Source organism: Bombus vosnesenskii, unplaced genomic scaffold, assembly GCF_011952255.1.
Source record: "Bombus vosnesenskii isolate JDL3184/JDL3185 unplaced genomic scaffold, Bvos_JDL3184-5_v1.1 scf7180000013274, whole genome shotgun sequence".
Taxonomy (NCBI): Eukaryota; Metazoa; Arthropoda; class Insecta; order Hymenoptera; family Apidae; genus Bombus; species Bombus vosnesenskii.
In genome coordinates this window covers 343,248-368,405 of record NW_022882932.1, presented here as the reverse complement: position 1 = coordinate 368,405, position 25,158 = coordinate 343,248, and the positions used below count along the sequence as shown (strand labels likewise).

At 43.9% G+C, this 25,158-nt stretch overlaps 1 protein-coding gene across 6 annotated transcripts in view; it reads right to left on the bottom strand.

The window, feature by feature from the left end:
- LOC117231852 (RNA-binding protein Musashi homolog Rbp6) overlaps positions 1-25,158 on the bottom strand; it is a 430,672-nt gene that overhangs the window by 224,405 nt on the left and 181,109 nt on the right. The window contains exon 1 of one of the 6 annotated variants that reach the window (XM_033490704.1): positions 5,301-6,270. The exons of the other annotated variants lie outside the window; for them this stretch is intronic. The gene's annotated coding sequence lies outside the window, so the exon portion shown is untranslated. Of the gene's footprint in view, positions 1-5,300; positions 6,271-25,158 lie in introns of those variants that run through there. 6 annotated transcript variants of the gene reach the window in all.

Below are 25,158 nucleotides of genomic sequence, written 5' to 3'. Positions count from 1 at the left end.
ACTCCGGTACGTTCACCGATCGCGTCGCAATCGTTTCTGGAAAACGTTGCTTATAATTATCGTCCCGCAGTATCGTCGTCGGCCATCGTTAATTAATAGCGAAGTGAATGTCTGGCGGTTTTCGTTCCGCATTGCCATAGTTCATTAATCGAAACAGTGTGCCGTGACTATATTTTCGTTCGTGCGTTTCGATTGATTCTGACTTCTATTTTTGGTATCTAGAAAAGGAAAGATTCGATAGTTGAAAATGAAGAAGAAAGCTTTGGAAAATCGATCATTATCATTCGATTACATCGGAACAAGCCGCGTGAATAATGCAATAGATAATCGTTTGGCTAATAATACAACGGGAATGCCGACGCTTTCTACATTTACGGAAAATTAGGGGTGTCTGTGCGGTGACGCGGTATTATTTGGTATGAATAATAATTTTCTATGAAATCGGGAATGCGGTTGGCTACGTTTATAATTGATTAAGCGATTAACGCGATAATTATACCGATATTACTGGCCAAGCCGCCGATTACGTCACAATTCCGAATCTGGATCTCGTAGATAAATTTTAGCCGTTTTCAAAATTTATCGTTTAAATACTTATTTTACCAATTTTATTAGAAATCCTTTAACCAGAAACGATTACCTCTTATACAAGCCATACTAAATGCTATAAAAATTACATGTACTAATATTCCGTACTAACATTCTGTCAAATCCAATCACCATTAGCTAAACACACCCCTGTTGTTCCAAAAAACAGAAATATTCCACCTGCTATTCTAAAATCCTAATATCGAGTGTTTTATTAAGATACCTTCCAAAATCTGCAGTCCGGTTTATAAAAGTGCAAGGATTAAGGAGAACCTGCTCGAGCATATTCAAAAAATCCGATGGTGTCTCACGGAATTACATTTCGCATTTCATGTCAATCTGGCGTGTAAGAAAGACGTGACAAATATCAAATAGTAGTATGTGGGCCGAAAACGGCGAGGGAACTTGAAGGCACTCTTTCTCTCTATATTTGCTGCGAAGAGAGAAGAATCGTGCATACACGCCTAGCTGAACGTAAAGAATGAAAGTGGTCGGTCCGAGTCACCTACTTTTGCATCTCTGCTCGTTTATCAACGGTATCAGTGAGTGTGACGGGCTGCAAGGATTCTCAGAACGGGGCTGGCCGGTACGCCGGACGGGGTTTAAAAGCGTTTCGATGTAAACAGCCCTGTTATTCGCGAATTCGGCCACCTAATTCCTCCAAACGGTGACGCGTGATCGTACCTCCCCTTTATTTCTCTACATCCGCTTCCATTGGTCTCATTCCAATCGAATATCGTTAAGTACCTGGTTTTCATACTCTTTTGAAACATCGAAAGTAACAAGAAAAACAATGTTCTTAATATATATTACTTTAGTATTTGAGAATAAAATGGGTGAGTTTTGGAATCATTTCTGTGAGAATTATACGAGAGACAGGTTTCCAAAAGAGGAAAATATTGGAACTTTTAAGAAGTAGTTTTAGACGTATATGATCAGACGTAAGGAACTTAAGAAATGTTTTACTTTCCATAACGAAGTTCTTCGACCGTCTATGAGTAATCTTCAAGCAGTTTTTATGAGGTTTCATACTTCTCCCTTTAATAAGATCTTTTCTTTCGCCGACGTTAAAAATGGTTATTTTAATTCTACTGCGATCTTCGAGTTTTTACATACCAATCACAGATTCTCTTTTAATGTTTATTTAGAATTAATGCTTTCACCTTAAGAACCTTCGGAACGCATATGCCCATCAATAACGAGAGAATTAACTAAATTATTCTCTGTATAACCCTAACCCTTGAATATATTTCTTCCGCGCTAGTTGGCCACAGGAAATATAACGAAACTTCTCATAAAACCACCCACCCACATTTATATCGAAATATCAAGAACCGAAAATGGAGCGAAGAAAAACAGAAAGTTGTCGTCAACTCACACCAGCCTTTCTCCTTTATCCGATTATTATCGACATCAAAGTCACTGAGAATAATTATTCGCAAAGCGGATCAACTTCTCCTCCGCTTCATCTACTCACGGCGAATCCTAAGTAGCTTGAACTCGCACCGCGAGATTCCGATTCTCCAAATCTTCCTTTTCCTGCCAAGGAACACTCGGTGTCGCGACTGTTCATGATGCGCTGTTTTAATTCGTCCCCCTTTACGGAATAACGATCTCTACGGTCGGGTCGCGTTTCCAGTTTGCGAATAGCCGGCCGACCACCGCGAAATCCGCTTACTTCCCTTTTGCTCGCGCAAAGCGGCCACAGAACGAGCAAACCAAGCTTCTTTCCACGGAGAAATCCGCATCCAACGATACTTGTCTATGTGTGCGCGCGTCTCTCTACGTGCAACAGGAGAGCATGCCGCGCTCGTCACACTGCAGCAAACTTTCGCGTTTTTCCAAAGTGTATAGGAAAGGTCGAGGCTTTCGAGGATCCTGTCCGAGGAGGAAAGAACGACCAACAATCGCTGGACTGTATCGCTTCGAGAAAAAGTCCGCCTCCCCTCGAGCGAGCAAGTTCAGAAGCGTCGTTCTCTGAGTAATAATACGTTTTGCCGGCGCAACGTTTAATCAACAACCCGTGCCCGCCACTCCTCTGCCAGCTGCCTAGCTTTGAGGAAACTTTTCGCGCGACCCGATGAAAAATATTTATTACGTTTATACGTTCATCCTATCCTCGAGCTGCCTTTACACCCTTTTATCGAGACGTTCTGGCGTTTCGCTAGGAAACTCTGTCTACAACGCTTTGGTTTCCGAGGACTTCGCGATGGATAGATGGGAATGAAAGTACGACAGAGACCTTTGCCAGCGTGGAATTGAGGGGATTCGGGATACTCCGGGAGAGAAAGTTATACGCTGTCCAACTGTTGTTTGTGTGTCTGATCAGTATGTGATAGATCTACTTAACTACGGATTCTAGCGTCTCGCGTCAGATACGGTTGTTGAATCGTGTTAATTCTTTCGTGGTAAAAACGTTATTGTATGTTGGGGAAGAATATAGCGTTTGTAGATATAATACTCGGAACGCGAGAGGAACGTGTCACTTTGCACGGCAACTTCTCGTTCTGTGGTTATTTGGGAGCGGAAGAAAATGTGTAAATGGTGTTACTTCACCCGTATGGAAGATTTCGATAGACGAAAGAATTTGTCTCTGTTAATTTAATCGTGATCATCAACCCTTTAATTAATTCCCATAATTCTACCCAATTTTCATGTCTGCAAACATACAAAATAGATGACAAGAAATAAGAAAAAGGTAGGAAGCAAAGGGCAAACGTTATCACCTAAGGATAGACGATCGTGCAACCATAAATTCCATCTTCCACAGTCGACAGCTAGATGTCTTGGTTTTTGTTTACACATGATATACGAGCAAAATCCACCGTTCCTCGCGATACCTGGAGAAATATGTCGGCGTCTGTCGTTCGAAAGTGTACGTGCTAGAGTACGCAGTCATGTATCTGTGAGAATGGGAACTAACTTGGTCGCAATAGAATCGAACTTGGAATGGAAGTGAGAAGGGGTAAAAAGAGGTATTGGGGAGTAGAAATGGGAACGGATCCTCGTTTGATAGCACATGGACGCGTATGCGGAGTGGAGAAGATAGAACGAGAAGAGAGGGCAGGAAGATTCGGAGCCGCGGATTATCCGCGCAATCATTGGAGTCGATACTCTCGACAACGCGATTCGCTCGGTGTAATAAAGCGGAATGAAAAAAATCGTTCGTGACCTAAATTTTGGCCACGTTACACCGCCCTATCATTCGACGTATCAGCGAGCTCGTTAATGATCATTTTAATGTATGCGACGCGGCTCGATACGCCAGCGGAAACGTTACTTTTTCTCCGGCGGCAGACGCGCGGCAGGAATTAATTAAAAATCCCATCAACGGAGGGAATTGTGTACTTTAAATCGGGAAACGATTTTCATCGGCGAATAAATTGAAATCGACTCGAGAAACAGTCTTGTCGTACTTGTCCAACTACTTGGAGGATAAAGAGGCGTTTTTGTTCGAGATCAAACGGCGGGAGAGAGTATCTGTACAGAGGAAGTAGGTTAACGTATTTAAAATCTCGATACAGAGTGACTACGGGATAGATGTGGCCTAGAAAGACAAAGGAGAGGCGCGAGGCGCGCATCGTGATCGCCCCGTCTCAGAAATATATCATCGTTCGAACGCGAGTTGCTCGAAGAAATCTTGAAAAACTGCACTGAAAGTAACGCTCGACCGACTCGTTGAAAGGAGAAAATAATAATTATCGAGCAGTGGTCGCGAGGCGGGAACTTCGGAAGTAACGATCTCGTTATCGTTTCGCTTGGAGAATCGAAGGACTTAAGATAATAAGTTTGTTTGGGAGGAGGAGAACGTAATAAGGAACTAGAGTAATTTCTCTCCGGTGAAAAGGAAATAGTATTCTCCACTCTCCGTTGAATCACTCAACTTATTAATTCCGTTAATAATTCATTCATCCGATTTGACGTACCAAAGTACAGCATAGCCATGATTCTCAAAGAGCTCACGTTCACAATGAAACCAGAAGAATATCGAAAGAAGTTTTCATCCTCGCGTTGCAATGCAAGAAACTCAGGCACCCGGACTTTTCTTGTCATCGAATCCTATCAATTGGCTTGCCCGTCAGCGGGATTAAAGTTTTGTTGGCGACTGGCGACCAAAAGAAAATACCAACTACAGACAAGGAGACAAAGAGAACGACATAGAGGGAGAGACGGATGGAAGAATCAAAGATTGCACGACATGGCTATGAAAGGTCCGACGCATCGAGTGAAAGGTTTCGGAACTTCCGGCGAAAACTTGGGGAAGCGAAGCTTCGTTCGAACGTCATTTACGCGAAACTTTTCGGTCACTGCACATTGTCTGGAGAAATAAACGGTGCAAGAGATAAGAAGGACAGGAGAAAAGAAGCAAGCTCGATGAGAGATCCACCAAGCCGGGTTAGTCCGTCTCTGTCCGACGGATGACATCCAGGATCAAGCTCCACCCACACACACATGCCTGCAGCCAGCACACAACGTAATACCCACACATACGCGCCCACTCGTGTATGTACACACATATAGATGGTCGTACGTATAGAGGTAGCCGCGTAGGAGAAATTACGAGCGTATAAACATCCACGCGATACACCTACACGTTCACCAGATATACACGATTTCCTTCGGGATGATCGTTCTCTGCATTCCATCCTCCGTACCGATACATAGATAGGATTGTTCCTATATAGTCAAAGATTTGAATGCAACCACTGTACCTTCTCTGGGGTGATGAGCGGCGTGATGTACGTGGTGACCGCCGTCGTGTACACTTTTCGATGACTGCCGGGTGCTGCAGGTCACTCAGTACTACCGCGAGTACCGAGTGCCGTGCGATCAACGCTATGGCCTTCCTTTGCGAGAAGAAAAACTGACGAGCGAGAGACCGACGGTGTCTCGTGTCGGACGCTCGCGCTTTTTCAGCACACGCGTGTATATCTTGTATCCAACGGCTTCCAGAGGACGTGAACGTCACGATCGCTTCGTAACAGATCTCGTGCGTCAATCTATTTCGAATTCAGCTGACGATCGTTCGTCGGGTTACGCAGATAGGTGCCACTGTTAACGATGATTACGACGTGAACGACGATCACGGTGATCAAACTCACAGCTGGCGATCGAACAACGATACGTACGATCCTCTTGATCGAACGACGTCTCGTCAAACGGTTTACATTCGCGCGCGGTACACACTTGTCACGTTAATCGTCGTGGTTGCTACTCGCGGACACTGGAACCGGAGCAGATGAGCCGTCGAGATTGCAACACGCGTGAAACAACGGACCCAAAAAACGGAGTGACACACTGCAAGAGCCACACACCGCAGCTAATCAAATGTCGAACGTACTTGATTATTTATCCTTGGTGTCAATTGCGCGTGAAAATCTCCCGGTCACAGTGTTTGTGTATGTCTTCGGAACGGCTGAATGAGCGCCGATCGAATCGCTTATTGTCCTGTGTATGGCTTGTTATCCTCTTTCTTGTGTCCTCTTCTCGCAGTAGCGGGAGCGGCAGCGTGCACGAAGACGGAAATGAACGATCAGGCAACAAGAACGTTAAAAAGAGAGAGAGACAGATATAATCCGTGGAGCACAGAAAGGCAGGTGGTCGTTGTCGTGCTCCTTGTCGCCGTGCGTCGAGTTCAATGCTGTACGCTGTGATGCCGAGAACGGAATGGGGCGACCGTGGAGGCCCGGGCAGTGGAGCCGTAGCGAGGGGAGGTAGCGGAGCCGCGCGGCACCCGATGGTGGGGTGCACGCTCGAGGAGCGAGGGATAGAATAGGGAGGGGCCCCTTTCCCCTCGCCAACGGGTTTCGCCACTATCAGGCGACTGCTACCCCTCCGAGGCGCGCAGGCGCCCCCGGGGCGCTGCCGTCGCTCGAGGGAGATAGCGCCTCTCGATTCTAGCCGGAGAAAGTTCGCTGGTGTGACGGGGATAGAAACACCGATGGAGAGAGGACGAACCAGAGACGACGTGAAAGAGGGAGAGAGCATCGGTCTGTTTCTCCTTCTCACCCGTTTCACCTTCCTTCCTTCGTAGCGCGAGCACCCCAGCATCGACCGACAGCGCCGCTCGCCACGCCGCGTCGCGCCACTCCGCGCCACTCCGCGCCACTCCGCGCCACTCCGCGCCACTCCGTACTCCTCCTCGCCACGCCGACCCAACGGGAATACTTAATGCCAGCAGAGAGCCTGACTGCCTGACTGCTCCTCCTCGCCACGCCACGCTCGCTTGACGGCGGGATAGAAACGCGGGTATGGGGAGAACGCTCGAGTAGAGTGAACACATCAGAGGGGGGGACGATGCTGGATTGTGCTCGCGAGCATCGTGTTGCACCGATGCCGAAACGATGCATTTTCGGTGCATGACTACTTGTTACGCGTCCGCGAGCTAAACTTCTCGCATCATGCGATATTGAATAAAGTGTTTCTTTGCCGCGAATCCGGCCAACCAGTCGTTGTTGGACGAGTCTGAATGACGCGATATCGTGCCGAGTTCCCGCCTCTATACACATATACCAGTGCCGCTCCAATCGGGCCGAGAAAATCGGAGGCACAGGTGAACTCTTGAAAAATCCAATTTCGCGATATTCACGATTCGTTGCACCAATAGAAATATAGCTGCAAGTCACGACACACACATGGTAACACGTTAATTCTTTTTCAGCAGAGATGATAACTAGGCCACCGATGTAACGTCTCATTGACGCGACCAACTGAACGGTAAAGACGAAGCGAAGTTTCCAAGTGATACGAGTTCGCGCTTAAGAAGTCCCCGGTCTGACCAATATTGATCACCACTACTTCCGTCGGGGCCGAAAACCAGCCACTTCGGCGAGTTCTCTCTCTGGCTGGCCTCTGGCCAGCCTCTTCGCGCGTCTGGCAAGTCGATGTAAACGTATCCTATGCTTAACGCGGAAAGAGGGGGTTAACCTAACCTAGAAAGATTTCATTGAGTCGCAACGTGACTTGGCTCGCTGCCAATACTATGAACGCTACGCACACCCGTGTCTTGATCCCCGCTCCTTTTCCAAGCACGCGGCAGAGTTTCGTGAGAAGAAGAAAAAAGGTCAGACTCCTTCCAGAACGTCAATGTCGCACGATTCTTGTTATACTTTGCTGTTTTCTTTCATTTTCGCGAGAGAGAACTGAAAAAAAGAACACGATTTTTATACCAAAGTTCCGACGTAACGAAACGAACTTAACTTTATTAATTTTTTAACTTGCTCTCATAATCGCGACTCTTATCAGCTACACCATCGATTTACAGCGAATTTATTTCGAACTATTAAAGCGCGGTTTGCAGGAAGTCTGCGAGGAGCTGATAACTTGTTGCAGCAGGCCAGAGGCGGCAAGTATTAAATCGTTTAAAAAACTTGAGAGCCCCGCTCGTTTCGTCTTTCGCTTTCACTATCGCTCGACGACAGCCAATCTGTACCTTTTTTCTCTCTTCTTCTTTTTCTCAAGTGTTCCACAATGTCCCACGTCGCCCACGGAGGATATAGAATCTCTTACGGAAGAAATGCTCAAGACGAATAACGCGACCAATAACTCGTGTCGGATTTGGCTGTCGCATTTATTTTCTGTAACGTTGCGCACAATTTGTCGCGAAATATTGCGGAATAGGGCCGTGACCCGACCTTATTAGAGCCCGGTGTTGCTTGTTCTATAAACAAGCGACGCCAAAGGTGTAAGCAACACAGGGAACATCAACTTGCTATTCCGGGATGATAATGGTTGCGAGGCGAGGCGAGTAAGAGGAACGCAGAGGCGGAAGGCGCTGGTGTATTCAGTATTTGGCTTACATCCAACGCAAGATGCTGAATGAACTTGGCGGGAAAACCACACTGGCGTGTGCTTCCTTCTGTCGTGCGAATGGCGCAACTATAACTGACGTTGAATACCTTTTGTACAATGGAAGATCTGCTAAGGTCTCGAGACTGTCTTAGTGTTCTACCATGCGTCTTTACGCCGTGTGAGTTCTTATTAATTGCTTCAGTTAATGATAATATCTTTGAGAAAGCAAATGTATCTTTTATGTGATAAGTTTGATTTGGAATATTAATTTGTTAAACTAAAGCAGCTAAAGGGAACGAATCTTGGGAGCACACAGTTAAATATGTAAATGTTTAGAGATAAATATGTAGTTAACCGATTACGTATACACTGAAGTTTAAATCCAATATTACAGTGTAAAAAGATAGATGTAATGTAGTTAAATAATTAATTTTGGTTAATTCAATGTAAAAGCAACGTTAGTTAAATAATCTACTAGAGTCGGCCTTAGTAATTTAGAACGAATAATGAACTTGAATCCTAATTCATGAACATTTCTGAAATCCACCAATCTATACCGATAATTAGAGAGCATACAGAACCTCAAACATGTGAAAGTTTTTCGAGGTACTCGCGTGTGGTACAAAAGAAAAGGCGATAAAATTTCGCCACAGCAATTTTGAAATTTTGGGTCGTGGAAAATTATTACCGCAGCCGAGTGCGGGAAACGAGAAAACTTTTACGCGCGGCACGATCATGCCAAAACACGAATTCTTTCAAGAACAGCGTTACGTCACAAAATTAATGCAGGAACGTGCGCCCATATATTTTCATGGCTGTGACGATTAGTGGACCAACACGACTAGAGAGTACACTCTCGCTTGACTGAAGAATTTAAACGATCAATGCGATCCCGTGACAATTTCGAACTTTCCACAATAGTCATTACTCTGGGGATTGTCAACTGCCAAGGATGACGTGTAATCATGATATTGGAACGTAACCGAGTTATCAGGGCGCAGGATAGGTCAGCCCTTTCCTCTAGAGGCCTGATCGGTCAGCATGCGTTGCACAAGCTTCACGGATATGTCAACACACTGTTTGCGTAGTAGCAACACGAGCCACGTTCTATTGGAATTATAGCGAACAACGTAAAACGATAAGCCGAACTGCAGGCTCTCTAATTGGCACTCGATGTTTATGATGGATGGTATCTGAATTGGTATCGTCATGGAATGATTTTTAATTATATCGATTATCCCAAAGTATTAATTTAAAATCTAAAGATACAACGAAATTTAATGTGGAAACTTCGATAAATTAAAAGTAATTTTTTAAACGACTGCTATAGATTTCAAATGTTAGAAGTAAAAACTGAGGATTTAAAGACTGAAATGAGACGATCGTAGAAGATACGTTCTGATGAAACAAATCGAGATCCTTTCGAATCTGTAATTTAATCACCAAGTGACATCTGCGCCTAAAGGAATGATATTATGCGTTCAGAAAATTTGTTTTTTCGTTCCTGAACGAACTACTAATTCCACGTAAAGCTGCGTCGCCAAGCAGACGATCCGTCACATTCTGTCCAACATCGACCAAAAAGGATTCCCTTTCAACAGCGATTCCTGCGATCGAACAAAAGCCTGGCCAGTTTAAACAACTAAGTGCATCACAAAGCGCGCGAGTAAAAACTCCGTTCTGGCTGTTTACGTAACCGAATCGATAAAACGGTGTCTCGAGTCGTGTGCTCACAGAGACATAAATTATAAACGAAAAGAATAGTGGAAAACTTTCCATCCTCTCCCTTTTCTCCACGATACCCATCCCTGCTGGCCCCGCCGTCGCCGCCGCCTCCGGTGCACTTCGATATTTGTCTCGACGACAGTACAAGGGCAGCATGTTTTCGTCGGCGATGAGGAAAACAGTCGGACGGAGTTTCGAATCCCCCGCATACGAAAAGATGAAAGAAGGACACGATAGAAGGAGAAGAGGATAGATACTCGATTGGACCAGCCAACTGCAACGAAACTCTTCGATGTCGACCTAGTTCGTCGTTTTTCGCATAACGTTGCCACGCTAGTCGGGTTTTTGGTCGCGATTTTCAGGTTCGATACTTATCCTCCAAGATACGACTCACCCCGTTAGACTCGCCCTTTCCTGCTATTCTCTTTACCTTTGCCAAGAAACTACCCTTTAGCGTTCTCTAAGCTCCGTACCCGCCCCCTTTTTTCGACAGCCACCGCGATTCTACGTGCGCGAATAGCGCTGTGCACGTGAGCGTTTCCCCCCTTTCCTGATCCGTGTCGTGCAACTTCGAGCGAAACCAGTAGTTCGAAACTTTCCTAAAATATTAGATGCAGACCCGTCTCCATGTATTTCAGGGATTCAAGAGAAGTGCGTCTTCTTTGCTACGTAGATACCATTGTTCGACGTTTCCATGTTCCACTTCGTTCTTGTAAGATACCAATTTTTCCTTTAGGCTTTGAAAAAGTCAATTGGAAAAGAGGAATACCTGGTGAAGGAAAGCATGAGGTAGACGGATAAATAGTTAGGATCACGCGAACCAGTACCCTAGTAATTAATAGGGTGCACGAAAACGGGACAACGCGATTGCCGAGTCCCTGTACTTTGAAGAAATATGTTTTACATATACTATGTTTTACATATAGTAGCTTATCACAGGACATTTATCAAAATTCTATCATTTTAAATAGCACGTCAAATGGAAATGTAATAAGAAATATAACAAATATTAAGAATGGCGTGAAAAGTATGATAGGTACACCAGCCCATAAGTGGAATTAGTATGTGTGGTAAGACCGCGTGGACGTAATAGAAATGTATCACCGTTGCGCAATTTTTCGTCGAGAATTTCGGCGAAGGACGGTTCAAAGAGGCAATAAAGTAATTCGGTACGATCCTTCTCGGAGAAATTCATTAAACGACGAAACCATCGCTGATAAAGGTAAACGGTCCGCGGTAAGATTTGTCACAGGCGTCGTTGATCGCTAGGATTTTTCAGGTTACCGCGGAGATGCTGCGGAGGAAGATGGCCACGATCGAGATGGACTCGAGCGTTTCTCAGAGCATTCGAATGTTTCACCGAGACGGTTGGTCCGGCAAAGACGAAACGGAAGAAAAGGAGAGTCGAGAACGAGTTGGCTCGGTGCTTGAAGTAAATCAAAGGAAGGAAATGAATTTTTATTGAAGAAAAAGCCGCGTCTCGTCGGAAACGTAACCAGCACTTGCATCGCAAGCTAAATGAAATCTGTGAAAAGTTGCGTGAGAAACAATACGCTTCCAGTCGGTCCCTTTTTACCGCTTACTCCGCTAAAAAAACTATCCCTGGAGGAGCGGCCGGGTTCAGTGGATTTCTTGGACCTTTCCTCCGCTTGTTTTTATGAAGCCTTCGTTTTTCCTCTTTCCCTCGCCCCATCCACGCCTCTTCGACCCGTTGAATCTTTATGAAGTGATTAATGGTATTAATAAGAGGGTTACCTCCTTTGCTGAAGTCCCAAGAAGCCTCAGAGAAACGCGTCGTTCTTTTCTTACCGCGTCGATTTGAATACTCACGGCTTAATGACTTCAACGAACAACAGAGAACCATTTCCCATCCGTATTTACGGCGATTTAAATAAACTGCCGCCTTTAATCTTGATCTGTCGACTTCGATTCCAACCTCGTCTCGTTAAGGTGTACGCATCAATTTCGACCCGGTTTTCGTTCTTTCGGTCGGTTTACGTACCATCAGGAAACTCCATTCCATCGCGTATCTACGACTCCAGTTTGTTTGTGGCCTCGGGAACGAGAGATTAATGAAAGCTGGCACGGCAAGCAGCTATATAATGCGTAGCTTTGGCAACGACGCGCGCTGCGTCATTTGTGTTTGTACTGGCGAAGGAGGAGGAAGAGCCCGGTAACTGTGCGCGAAATGTACACGCAGGTGTGTGTCCGCGACGTACCCTGTTCCACTGAAACTCCGTAATGACTGTCGCTCGTTTAGATTGGTTTACACCGTAATGTGTTTGAGGATGTAATGGCGCGTACCCGATTAGTACGCGGTACTCTATATTACTTCTGGAATTATGACCGGTTTCTGCGGCGGGATTTACTCGGGCAGCCGATTTTCTCGACGTTTATGAATGAACTCGCTAGGCGAACTCGTAATCTTGTTTCCTCGATTTATCGAGCGACTCGCGTTGCCTCTCCGTGTACACGACGTTGAAAAGGATATTTCGGGGAACGTACAAGGTTTGCAACGTTCATTCGATAAATGTACGCCGTCGTTACGTGTAAGTATGAGAACAGTTACAGGGAAATGAGGTGGACTTGAAAAATATTTAAGATATCGCGAACACTTTGAAGAATTATTATTTTGTTCAGGAAGCTAGACTGTCCAGATGTTCAACGTTGTGATAAAATTTTTATCGATTATGTATAATTATGTACAATTATTTTTACAATCACTACATTCTAATTCCCTCTTTTTTTGTCTTGAAATTCTTTCATCGCCTATAAAGCATTAGATACTTTGAAATTCAACGAACGTGCAGGTACATTAATTTCGATCGATCCATCCTTTAATTCGAACGTCAATTACGTAAAAAGCACGTATTCAGCTTCTTCGAAAGTGTACTATGCTTCTCAGTTTTTTATCCGCACGATCGTCGATACGCGTTTCGCGTTAATCAACAGGGGCTACGCGAATCACGAATGTAATTAGTGAAACGTAATTAAAAGATCGGATTATTTGAAAATGTGCTAGGAATTTCTATCTGTGCAACGTGCTCGTATCGATAATAATTAACGTAGACTAACTACCAACGTTAAAAGTCGTGTGTTACAAGATCTTTTGATTCGTAATTGTACAGGTAGAATATTTCCGCGAAGACAACTTTGTTCTACCAACGAGATATTTTGAATGGACGATCATGAATGGCGTCGTATAAATTGAGTTCAAAAATTCAACCGCGTTCAATATTCCATGGTAGAACGGTTCATTGATAAATATACCTTACGTAAGATAACCGTAAAACCATTATCCATAACTCGAAGTATTAACGAGAGAAATTAGTAGCTCCCGTAAGACTTGCAAGAGCGAGCAATTCGAATAAAAGTCTAATTTGAAAGAATATTTCCGGCATAACTTACTTGGCGCTATATTCAGTGCTAACTATGCAAATTTGAGATTGAATTTTTGAAATATGCCCGGAGAACATTTAAGATTCAGAAGTTAATCAATACAAAAGACTATAGTTCAAAATCCAGCCAGCACTTTCTAAACACTGCCTTTTACGATAAAATATAAAAACTTTCTTCATATTTCCCAGTTCAACCAATTTCAGCGAACACACTGTAAATCCACGTCAATAATACATCCATTCCTACGGAAAACAATTAACGATTTTAACTCCTTGTAAACTCTATAGATGCCCCCAAAGTTAACCAAATAAAAAAATAAACGGAGGAAGAAAAAGAATACTAAACGAAAATACCACAAAAGAGTCTGCGTCTCTAAAGCAACAAAGAACTCACTTCTATAACCATATATATGCATATATACTTCTATAACCATATATATATATATATATAATAAGCAATCTCTATCGCAGCCCCTGACAGGAACGAGAGGGTCAGCCTATTTAATTTAGAGAATCAGTTTTATTTTCGCCGCTCCTCGGTCGGAGCTACTTTCCACAAAACTTTAGAAGAGAAAGGAAGAGGAAGTCTCGTCTCGGTTCCTCGTGGGTGCTCTCGTCTCCGGTTTGACGCGGAGCCTCTCGAAAACCTTTCTAACACGACACAAAGGGAACAGCGTGGGGAACCGGGGCTAGAACGAGATCGGGGGAACCGAGGGGAGAAGACCGAGACAGCCAGTGGTAGGGGGATCTTTTCGTAAGCGTAATGAAACTGCCTAGTAATCTTAGAAGCTGTGTACATCCTGTCTCACCTCACCGCGACAGTCGACCGGGGTTAAATGTCTTGAAATGGATATTCCTGCTGGTAGTAGGCGGTGGGATTCGGATGCGCCGCACCGGCGACGTGCACAACTTATCGTTTCGGATATTACAGCGTTTGCCGCTGCTTCCAGGGAATTTCGTGCCGCTTCTGAAATTTGGAATCTGTGGAATTTGGGACTGCGTCGCTAACGCTCCTGCACCAAGGCACCATGGAGTTTCGACCGTCGAGTGTCGATTTCCCACCTGATAATTATTGCTTATTACACGGACGAGAGTATTCTTCCGATGTACATTTAAATTGTTCAAATTTTTCCAAGTAAAGCATATTAGACGGCTACAAAATTGTTATACGTGTGTAGGAAGTTACTGTTAAACATAATACACGTCCTTAACTGATCTCTTCTTCATCGATCTTGTATAATTCGGGAACTTTGATCTTATCTTTGAGCTAGTCACCCGTTCTACCTCTATCCCCTTGCACAAACCGTACCGATAGTCAGGACGATGCTTTACAGTGGTCGAAGAGAGAGCATAGACAACATCTCGTCCGGCTGTACCACTTACGTCAGCGCAGATAAGCGCCGCTATTTCCAGGATTAAGGATTTGACTGACGTTGTATTTTCGTCGCGGTATCCCCCCCCCCCCGGTTATCGGTGGGCAGGGCGCCGTAGAAAACGAGACCCACCCGTGTGGTAAGAAAGGGGTTTTGCTCGAAGGGGTGGGGTTACAAGCAAGGGGTGGCAACGGGTAGAGGGAGGGAAAGAAGAACGGACGAACTACCCCAACGAGACTCACGAAACATTATTTCTAGCCTGAACGTCACGCGGCCTGGCCGGCAGTTAGATCGATAGATAGAGACGTCGGTCCTGCCGTTTCTCTACGTCGAAGCGCCGTCATGCGAAACTCGAATTCAAATATAGAAATGTCTGGCCCAGTGACATTTGGCAGCTCGTATCAACCTCCATCGGAGGTCGAACAGTAGTCCGCCATTCGCAGCACTGTTGTCACTGATAGCAGTAGATCCGTTCAACGGTTTTCTTGTGTTCTCTCTGCCCCCTCTACCGTTCGTTCACCCCTGATCGTTGCTGCTGATCAGTTTTACGCGATCTCGGCGGCATCTGCACCCAAGGAATCCGTAATTAAGAGCTTGTCGTCTCTTCGAACGGGGCTCGATCGTCGCTAGAAAGTGAAGGAGCCGAGAAAACGCTGTTCGATTTAGAATGTCGTTGAATCACTCACCGAATCGACGAGCGATAAGTTTATCGGGGCGACAAACGCTGTGCTCGATTCTTACCTGCAACAAGCAACGTAATAGACATTTTAATTAAATCGGCAACCTCGCAGGAAAGAAATAAGAGTCGGCAATGATTTACGAGTCGATGTTTGCCGTGGAAGTATCTTTGCCAAGCTCTCGAACCTTTCTCCCGACTGTTTCAACCGATTCATCAGCGCGGCGCACTCGAATTCGCAGTTTTACGACCGAGTGTTTCAATAACGCGTCTTTCCAACTTTTCGACCCGGCTATCTTCCGGTAAGAACGAACCTTTCTTGGCGCTTTCACGGCTCTCTTGATTGCATTAACGATCTTAGCAGGAATAAGCTGCGAACGGTGCAGTTGTTTATTTTAGTAAAACATCCTATTACGATAGTAAGAAGGACGCCAAGAATTTGCATTCATTTGTAAATTCTTTACAGAAAGAAATATTTTCGCTTCTTTTCTAAAATATCGAACGCAAAATAATTATCCTCAAACTTCCCCGCATCGATAGATCACATCCAAGAAATTACACAAATGTCTAATCGTTCCAAATATATTCGTATAAATATAGCCCTATTTTTACAACGCTATTGTAAAATTTCGCTTTTATAATCCAGGCGTTAAGAGGTTAAGAACCATTCGATCGGAACCTCTTTGAAAGCAAGATTTCACGCGGTGAATTTTCACACCACATCCTCCGCTTATTTTTACACGAAGAATCACCCCTGTTCAAGCGTGGTACAACATAATGACGCGTTTTAAAAATACTCGCCGCTCCGCTGCGTTATCGAGGAACCAGCTAGCGTAACACCTCCCAGTTCGAAACTCTGTTTCAAAGACGACTTTCGTGTATAGCGGTTTACCAAGGAACTGCCCGGTTGAACATGGCGCCAAAGCGAAATTTAACCTTGCCACGTATGGCAAGGAACGATCCGCGTACGTCGCGCATGACTCAAGAGCGCATCTATATTCGGTGCGACGACGGGAAGAGTGCATCGGGCCGAAGCGAGCCTCGCCAAAATGTCCTGTAGCCAATCAATCCGCTAAACGCACGTATTTATCCGTGCCCATCGTCCAGACGACGTTGGATGTAGCCGTTATACTTGGAGATAAATTCGCCGGTGTCCGGTTAATCTGATATCCGACGGTAGTGTTCGACTGGAAACCTATTGCGTCCGAGCTTGTCGCTCGGTTCGAACGGGGCTTCTGTTTGCTATTATTTCTTTGCTTCGCACCTGCTTTCTTGACAGTGAGGAACTACCGAGACTAGAGGAACTATCCCCCTTCCTTCGGGTATTTGCTGCCAAAGTTTATTTGCTATCGAATTAGAAACTACGAATTTCATAAGGCACGTGAAAATGAAGTTAGAAATGTATCGATTCCTTTAGAGTAAACGCAAATTTCGAACAATTTTCGTGTAAAAAAAGGGAAGAATTTTTTAATAAAAAAGTTCTCTTAATATTAACGAAACCTCCTATCTTTTTCAAGAAGTATATTTATGGTTGCTTTCTATTGGTTTATTTTTTAAATTTTGTATATAATTAGCAATGGAACACATAGCGTATCAGTTGTCCATGTATTTTCGAGAAATTAGTCAAATTATTTCGATTATCAGGCCACCGTCGGCCGCTGGAACGCACACACGACACAAAGATAGACACAGAAGCAGCATGTGTCAGAAGTGTCTAGCAGTCGCTGCGGGATTTCGATCAAACGATCAACTAATAATCTACCGAGTCTCTACCTTTCCCGGAAGCTACGCCACTACTCCCGACTCTCAGCATTGGGAACGTGCTCAGTTTCAGGATAATCCCAGCTGCATTACCTTGATGAGTTCCGGACTCCATCTTCAAACCCGGCAAGGTTCGTCTATCCTAACCGTAGTTGTCCGTCGTGCGGTTTTCGGAACACGTATTTACGCGTGCACGACGAATCGCATTGTTCGCGTTCACGAGAGTGTACTCCAGACTGTAGAAGATACGTACAGAATTTTATCTACGACGTATTACGGCCATTAATGTTGTAAGTCTTCCGAAGAAAGAAGAAAATAAGAAACTAGGTTGACATTTTGCGGAAATTGAAAATTTTAAGTCCATTCATATTAAGAGTATTGCAATTTTCAGCGAAGGTTGTCAGAGGGAAACTGCATAGTTTGATGGGTGGAAAATTACTAGGAAAAGTTATTGGTTGATAGTGCTTGAACCTTGGAAGGATAGGGTGCTTAGATTGAATAGAAAATTACATGGCAGGAGTGGAGAAAGGTAAAGTGCGTGGTGAATCATCAAGGAGAGTGTAGCAAATCGTTAAAATAGCATGCATGAAGAGAGATTTATCGGATATTTTGCTGTTAATTTATTGCTATTACATATGCAATATTTACTTACATATAATTTAATTTATTATTTATATATAATTGTATATGCATGTTTGTCGCCATTTGTCATAAATATTCAGATTGTACGATTAGTTACACAAAGTGGATATTCAAACACAGTATAAATTAGGAATATTCAAATTTCGATACAAAATACCAATGAATTATAGTTCCGATAAAGCAAAGTTAGAAATTGGCAAAATTATTGGGCCCTAATAGATCGCACTTTCATACCAGATCAGTAGACGTTGCAGAAAGTAGACTTTGCTCGGAATTAAGAAGTACTTTGGATTTATTCACGTTGCTTTCGGACTGGTGCACGTATACATCAAGCGCCGACGTGATGGCGAACTAGGGAAGGGTGGCAGGAGTAACGTTGCATCACGAGACAGGTACGATATCTCGTGGGAGCCGAGCTGTTTGGATGAGGAACGATGGAGAAAGAGAAACAACGCGAGAGGAAACAACAGGGCCCGACTTCGGTGAGCTCTGACAGAGCTAATTTATCCTATATTACTACTTAGCGAATCTACTGAGATTTCGGTATCCAGAGGTGCAACGAGCGAGCAAACAGCCGAGGCGGCGAATCGACTTCCGGTCAGGCAACGCCTCTTGGGGATGGAATTTCACGGAAATTGCTCTTGGTCCAAACAACACGGTTAATCGATTCGCGGGACATGGATGTAACGAACCATCCAACGGGAATCCCTCGCTTTTTTCGCCAATTAATCACGCGAATCGATTTGACGTGTAGCTAACGGGGAGCCAGCCATTCTCTCTGCGAAAAAAGCACTTGGTCGATCACGTAGATAAAGCGAAGATCTCGAAGAAAGAAGTCCGCGAAACGCTTAAACGGACGACCCTCTGCTAAAGCCACGTAAAAGTTTGTCTGCGGTGGAGCTTTGATCCTGGAAGACGCTCGTTGTTGGGTCGTCGAGCCTTCTAATCTCGGTGAAACAGCATCGTTAGAGAGAGGTAGAAACGTAGAAAGAGAAACTAGAGGGATGGAGGAAGAGGAGAAAAGGGTAGCAACAAGAAACGACGAGGAGAAGGAGGAGGGACGTTAGCGGCGGCGGCAGGCTCATCTTAGTTGCTCGACTAAATCTCTCTGTAAGCGGGCTAAGCAAGCTCCAGTGGCAATTCGTAACAACTATTAGCGAACCGACATTCATCTCGTTTAACTCGAGTTAGCGCCCAGGACGCGTAAACCAGGCCCAGAGTCCGTGTTAGCTAGCCACGTTGCTTAATGCGCACGTTGGCAACGAGAATCGTCCCCACTAATTTATACGATACCGGACTATTCACACCGGCGACACCATTAGTCAATATCGTTCATTAAATCGATACAACTGGCTGCTCAATCCATGGCTAAACAGGTTGTTTAGCCATGGAACGAGCCCCTTATAGATGCTCTCTGTCCCTACAGACAGAAATAATTAAACCGTTCTACCGCATTTGATGATGTTTAGCTCCATCGCTTCACTGCCGGTACGCGCTCGATCCATCACGCTATCAATACGATCGCTAAGCTTAAGCGGGAAGATGTTAACGACCCTTTCGTTAATTCTCATTGCTGCTACGTTAAATTTATGGTCATTAAAAGGTGATAATCTTCGCCCAGTTCCTTTATCTATTCTCTCTAACCAGAATTTCCTACAACACACGTTCTTTCGTGCGACTCGTGGGAATAAAGAAACGACAAAAGCAGGGAGAAAACGAGAGACAACGAGAACAAGACCGGGGTAAACGGGAGAGATAATTTCATCCGAAATGCTTTACATTAGCGGACGAACTATCAAAGGCCGTTAATACATCGCGAGCGAGCATGCATTTCGCAATTACAGATTGTGCATGCTGGACATGTCCGCACGGTGTATTATGTTATTATCCAAGCCAACGAGCATAAAGCGGTCAAAAGCGGCGGAGGAACACCTGGAGAACCTGCCTCTCGAATCTCGACTGCCGACTGCCTGCTCGAGTTAGGGGAAGATAAGCTCGTTAGCGAATAAGTGGGCTGATGTCGGGGGTTCAGCGGATAAACTGGATAAAGTAAACGAACAAACGTCAAACGACTTTTCACACATTAAGCAGCTCACGATAACCGAGCCGTATCAAACACAGACAAGGATAGAGGGCGTGGGGAGGACTGAAGAACATTATTCTATGTCCCAATCCCCAGTATTCGTCACCAGATGGTATTATTCGCGTCATTAGGGAAATAACGAGAGGCTCGACTCGTTTGTCCCGAATACATCCGCCTCGATGCTCTCCAATCGAGTCACGACTCCGAATTACCGGCAGTATACACCCTCGGTGTTGCTTCCTCTTCCGCCTTTAGCTTTCGCCCTTGCTTTTCGATTTTCAATTTACAGAACAGACGCAGCACCCCCATGGTAGATAAAGCCTAATCCGTTCTATCGCGCTTTTGTTGCGACCTCTACCCTCCTCGCGACTCTCCCTCTCCATTCTTCTCCGTTTCTCTATCGTCTTAGTGTTTTCTTACGTATACGTGATTTTTCTTTCTCTTTCATCGAGAACTTTCCTATTTCGGGATCTTTCCTATAGCCTGCCACTTTGGTGGTAACCTTCTCAACAATCCATAGAAGCAAACATACGAGTCTTATATCGTGGACAAACACATCTATATCCTGTACGAAACATTTTGAAATTTCATTAGTACTGCAATGACATCCGATTGCTGCGATTAAACTGAGAAAAATTCGAAACGAATCTAAAAAGATGATTTTACATATACACTATAGATACATACAATTTTCTATGAAGTGTTTAAATATTTTCGTGGGTCAAATGACTGGATGCACGTAGACTGAATGCACGAAACGTGCGTTCTTGTCGTATTATCTTGATCGCCTCGTTTGTTTTCATACATGCATGTAGATATATCGTAAGCACTCAAGAAGTACTTATCTTAAAATGCTCCTTAATACATTGTTGCTGAAGTTAGCTGAAATGCTGAAGGTATCTCGCGAATAAAACATAAAGGATAAAAGAAAACACAACACGGGGAAACACGGTAGCGAGGTATAAATCCATAAAAATCTCGGTAAAACGTGAACGTTTCAAGGCGATAATACCGGTAAACGTAATTTTTGTGCCATTTAATCAACGGCTGAACGCTATCTAGCAGCTACATGATAACAAGTCCGCCACTTAGAGCTTTCTTGTATCGCGTTTTAGCACACACCGTGGTGTGTTACGCAAATTTTTATTAGTAAGTGATCTTGTCGGTGAGAACGATCTGTTGCAACGACGACAGCCTAAAAACTGTATTTAATCAGATTTCCACTCAGTGTTTTTCAGTTATTTCACGATTTATACAATACATAACCTTCTTACAGGCCGACGCTAATTGGTCTAGGTTGCATGCTTTTTTGGCATCTATTCTTAATTCCTAATTATATCAGAAACATTGATAACGAAGGAAGAATAGTATCTACTAAAGATTATGCAAAACGGGAAGTTATAATTCGATGTACAAAGTAAGATAATTCCAAGTATTTCGTATACATAAAAGATATACGAAACGCAGAAATAAATATTAAATAACATCGATCCTGGAAAACTTGTATGGGAGTCTTGACCTAAAAACGCGCAATGTATGCTGCCTTATAGCTTGTAGTTCGCATTGTTGTGAAATTTTTCTTTTTTATTCGTGCACATGAATTCTCTCTTGATTTTTTGATACTTCACGGCGGTACTAAGCAATAGAAGCAGATTTGCTCGAATTTACTGCAATCGAAAAGAAGTTTCGCTTTGCTGTTCGAACACTATATTCGAATGTACGAATATAATGTCATGACATCTTATAAATTTAAAAGAATAAATTGGAAGTTTTTAGAAATTAACAAACGCGCAACTTTTCTCAGTTCGCGTACGAGATTTGACGTTAACAGGAATTTCAGCGAGAAATATTATCCTATGTTCTGGAGGACTAAAAATTCTGATTGAAGACACTTAGATAGCGAAGATATCGTAATACCATATGGCTCGATATATCCTTGGCCGTTCCAGAACCCTCGCTGAGAAGGAAGAAGCCGAACTCCATCCAAGTGCTTGTAATTGGTCGGGATTTTCCAGGCTCACGCGGCGTTATGCACCCGGTGGCCCAATTTAATATAACTTATGCATATTCAATAGTTTCCCAACGGCGTCGCCGGAACTGGAGGGGGTTATGCACTCTGGCTCGGTTGGCTTGAGACGCACCGGAAGGACAAAAGCTGGCCCTGCTCAGCAATTTCCTCCGACTCCTATGAAAGTTCTCCGACGCAACCAAGTTTCCAGCAAGTCACATTGCCTGACGATTACGCTACGATTTACCACGGATCTGTCGCGACATGGACTTCCAGCCGAACTTATGACACTTGTGTCTCACGCGGTATGCATTGGCCGACGCACTTCGCCTTGCTGGAATACAAGATTCTGAAGCTGATTGAAGTTACTGATTGAGGTTATTGGGTACGAAGTTAATAATAGAAAAATCGAATTTTAATTATCGAAATGTCGTGAGTTGATGAAAGATCTTGACTTTTGTAGCGCGGATTATTAATTTATATTATTAATAAAATAATATGTGCTGATTTCTCTCTTAGATTACTTTCCTGTTGGTAAAATTTCAGAAACAGCACATCTACAGCGTAGATGCAGCACCTTCTAGGATTTAACTATTATTCCAGATATCCTTGCCGCTAGCAATCGCTTGCACGATGATGAAAGCGTCAAAAGGAAAACATTCTTGCGGTTCTTTGGAATATCGACTTTCGACGAGAGAGAGAGAGATATCGGCCAGAGGAATAATATTCTTGGCTGTACACGCGGAGTCTAGCGAAAGTCCTACTAAGAGAGGAAACACAGAACGAAGATGAGGCGTTCAGTAACTTTTCCTTTATCCGTTCATCCCGACGTCGTCTGCCGGGACCCGACAATGAATGGATGTCAAAAACGCAGCAATTAATTCAGTCCCCGTGGGGAACAAAGGCGTAAGAATACCGTCGGTTGTCGTGGTACTCGAGAGAAGTTCTTCTTCAACTAGGGACTCGAAGAAGGAGAGCATGGAAGTGAGGAGAACCACGGGAAAGAAGAAAGAAGATAACTGGCAGTGAGGTAGCAACGGACGGGAGGGCACAATGGTTGGATCATCCAACTTTACTTTGCTTATTGTAATTCAATTTCACGGGGCGTCTGCTTGGTTCCTCTGTCTGCTTATGTCCCTTTCTTCCTCCGTTCCTACTCTGCTCTCATCCTTGTTACGCTAGTTTCACGTTGCTCTCTTTCTATCCTGATTCTGTATAATTTTCGTCAGACCGTACTAGAAACCCCTTATCGACCGAAAATCTAAAGGGGTGGAGTTGACAACTGTTTAACATCTTCACTTACAATTCTGATTTCACGGCAGACGTTGCTTGATCCCTGCAGCTTCGTGAAATTATTCGAGGCTCTCGTATCCGAAAATCGGCTTTGCGTAAGTGCCCCTGTCGTAACGCTGAACTAACTTTTCAATATCTGATACGTTTTATACGCGAGATAGGACGAAACAACTTTCCTTACAGTCGCGCAAAGAGGATAAGCATTCATCGAAACGTTCCTCTCGCGTGCATACATATGTATCATCTTTGTACTTGTTTAAGTAGAATTATATGAAACTTACCAGGCGTTCGTTAGCATTTCGTCCGAAACTTGAAAAGTGAGTCCGAAGAGTAAACAGGTCCAGCAAGCGAGATGCATCTACGATATTGAATTCTTCGCAAGTTCCGAAGAAGTAACGCAATAATCACGATCGAAAGTTCTCGTTTCCGCTCCCTTAAATGATAGATACTTGGAGCGTCTAACTTCTAACCAATGTGCAAATTGAAAATGGAGATTTCAGCTTTGAAGACGAAGATTTGCAACGTAACGAAAGGTTTCTCGTAGTTTAAAGAGGAAAGATGTGTGCCCGTCGCCCATGGAAATTGACTCATTTTGGAACAAACCCATTTCCTACTTTCGAATTGTTCTTTACGACTACTGGCTGGAAGGCGAACGAGAAAAATTTGGCTGACAGAACGCCTGAATAACCGTACGCTCCTAGAAATCTTTCGAAAGTTACTGCACGAGCGAAATAAAAACTCAAAGACTCCCCATCTTTATAAGACCAACAAACTGTACTAAAGAAAAATATGCGTTGATCTTTCCCAAAAGTATTATTATAGTTTCAGGACCAGCTTGGATACCAATTGTTAAATTGATCTTTTAGCTACTATAAAGTGCATTTACAGCAAATTCCCAATATTTTACTTTTTCTACAAGCTCGAATGCGAAAAACTTGGTATAATCCAAGCGAGTTGCTTAGGAAACGCAGGTGCAAGTGTTCCATGTGTCTATCATCAAGCAAGTAGGGTAAACATCGGTAACAGTCGGGGCGGTAAAGGGTAAGGTAGCTGCATTCCAAAGCAATATCTTGCATCAAATTGTGCGGGGCACGAGGCATTCCTTCCTTCACCCTTGGTTCGCCAAACTGGGCTTCGTCTGGATGGCTTCGCTGCGATGCCACGGCAAATACGTGAATGTTGACTCAGCCAGCTATCAGACTCGCTACGGGCGCGCCTTATTCGAGCTGACTAAACATGCCAACTTAGATTGCCATAACACTGCGCGATGTATATGTCGTAGGAATCTTCCACTTGCACTCGCCTCCGCTGTCTGCGAGCCGTTTCATCTCGTCATCCGTTTCGAGTCCCTTGAAACCGCGCTGCCTTTAATTACTTCATTTTTCCGTCGAATTGTTGAGAATGTATGAACACTGGATTCTTATGGAAGTGATTTTTGGCGCTTTGGAACGATGTATTAAGGATGAGAGATATTATTGTAAATGTTGATATGAATTAAAATTGGAATTAGGTTGGAATTTTTGTATAATTATGTAATTTCTGACCACGAATATTTTAGTACAGTACAATTAGGCAATTTATCTGATCAACGGTGCCGGCCCAATTGGATAATTCCAATTTCCGTGGTTTCAATACGAGTAATACATTCTACGATAAATCTTTCAAAGACGGCATATATCTAATCAAACAAACAGTCTTTAGGCACCTTGACATATGAAGAAATAACAAAAGAAGGAAAAGAAACCCACAAATAGTTAGCGCTTGAAAATATCTTAGCGTCGAGGAATTTACCCCATGTCATTGAATTTTAGAACAAACCA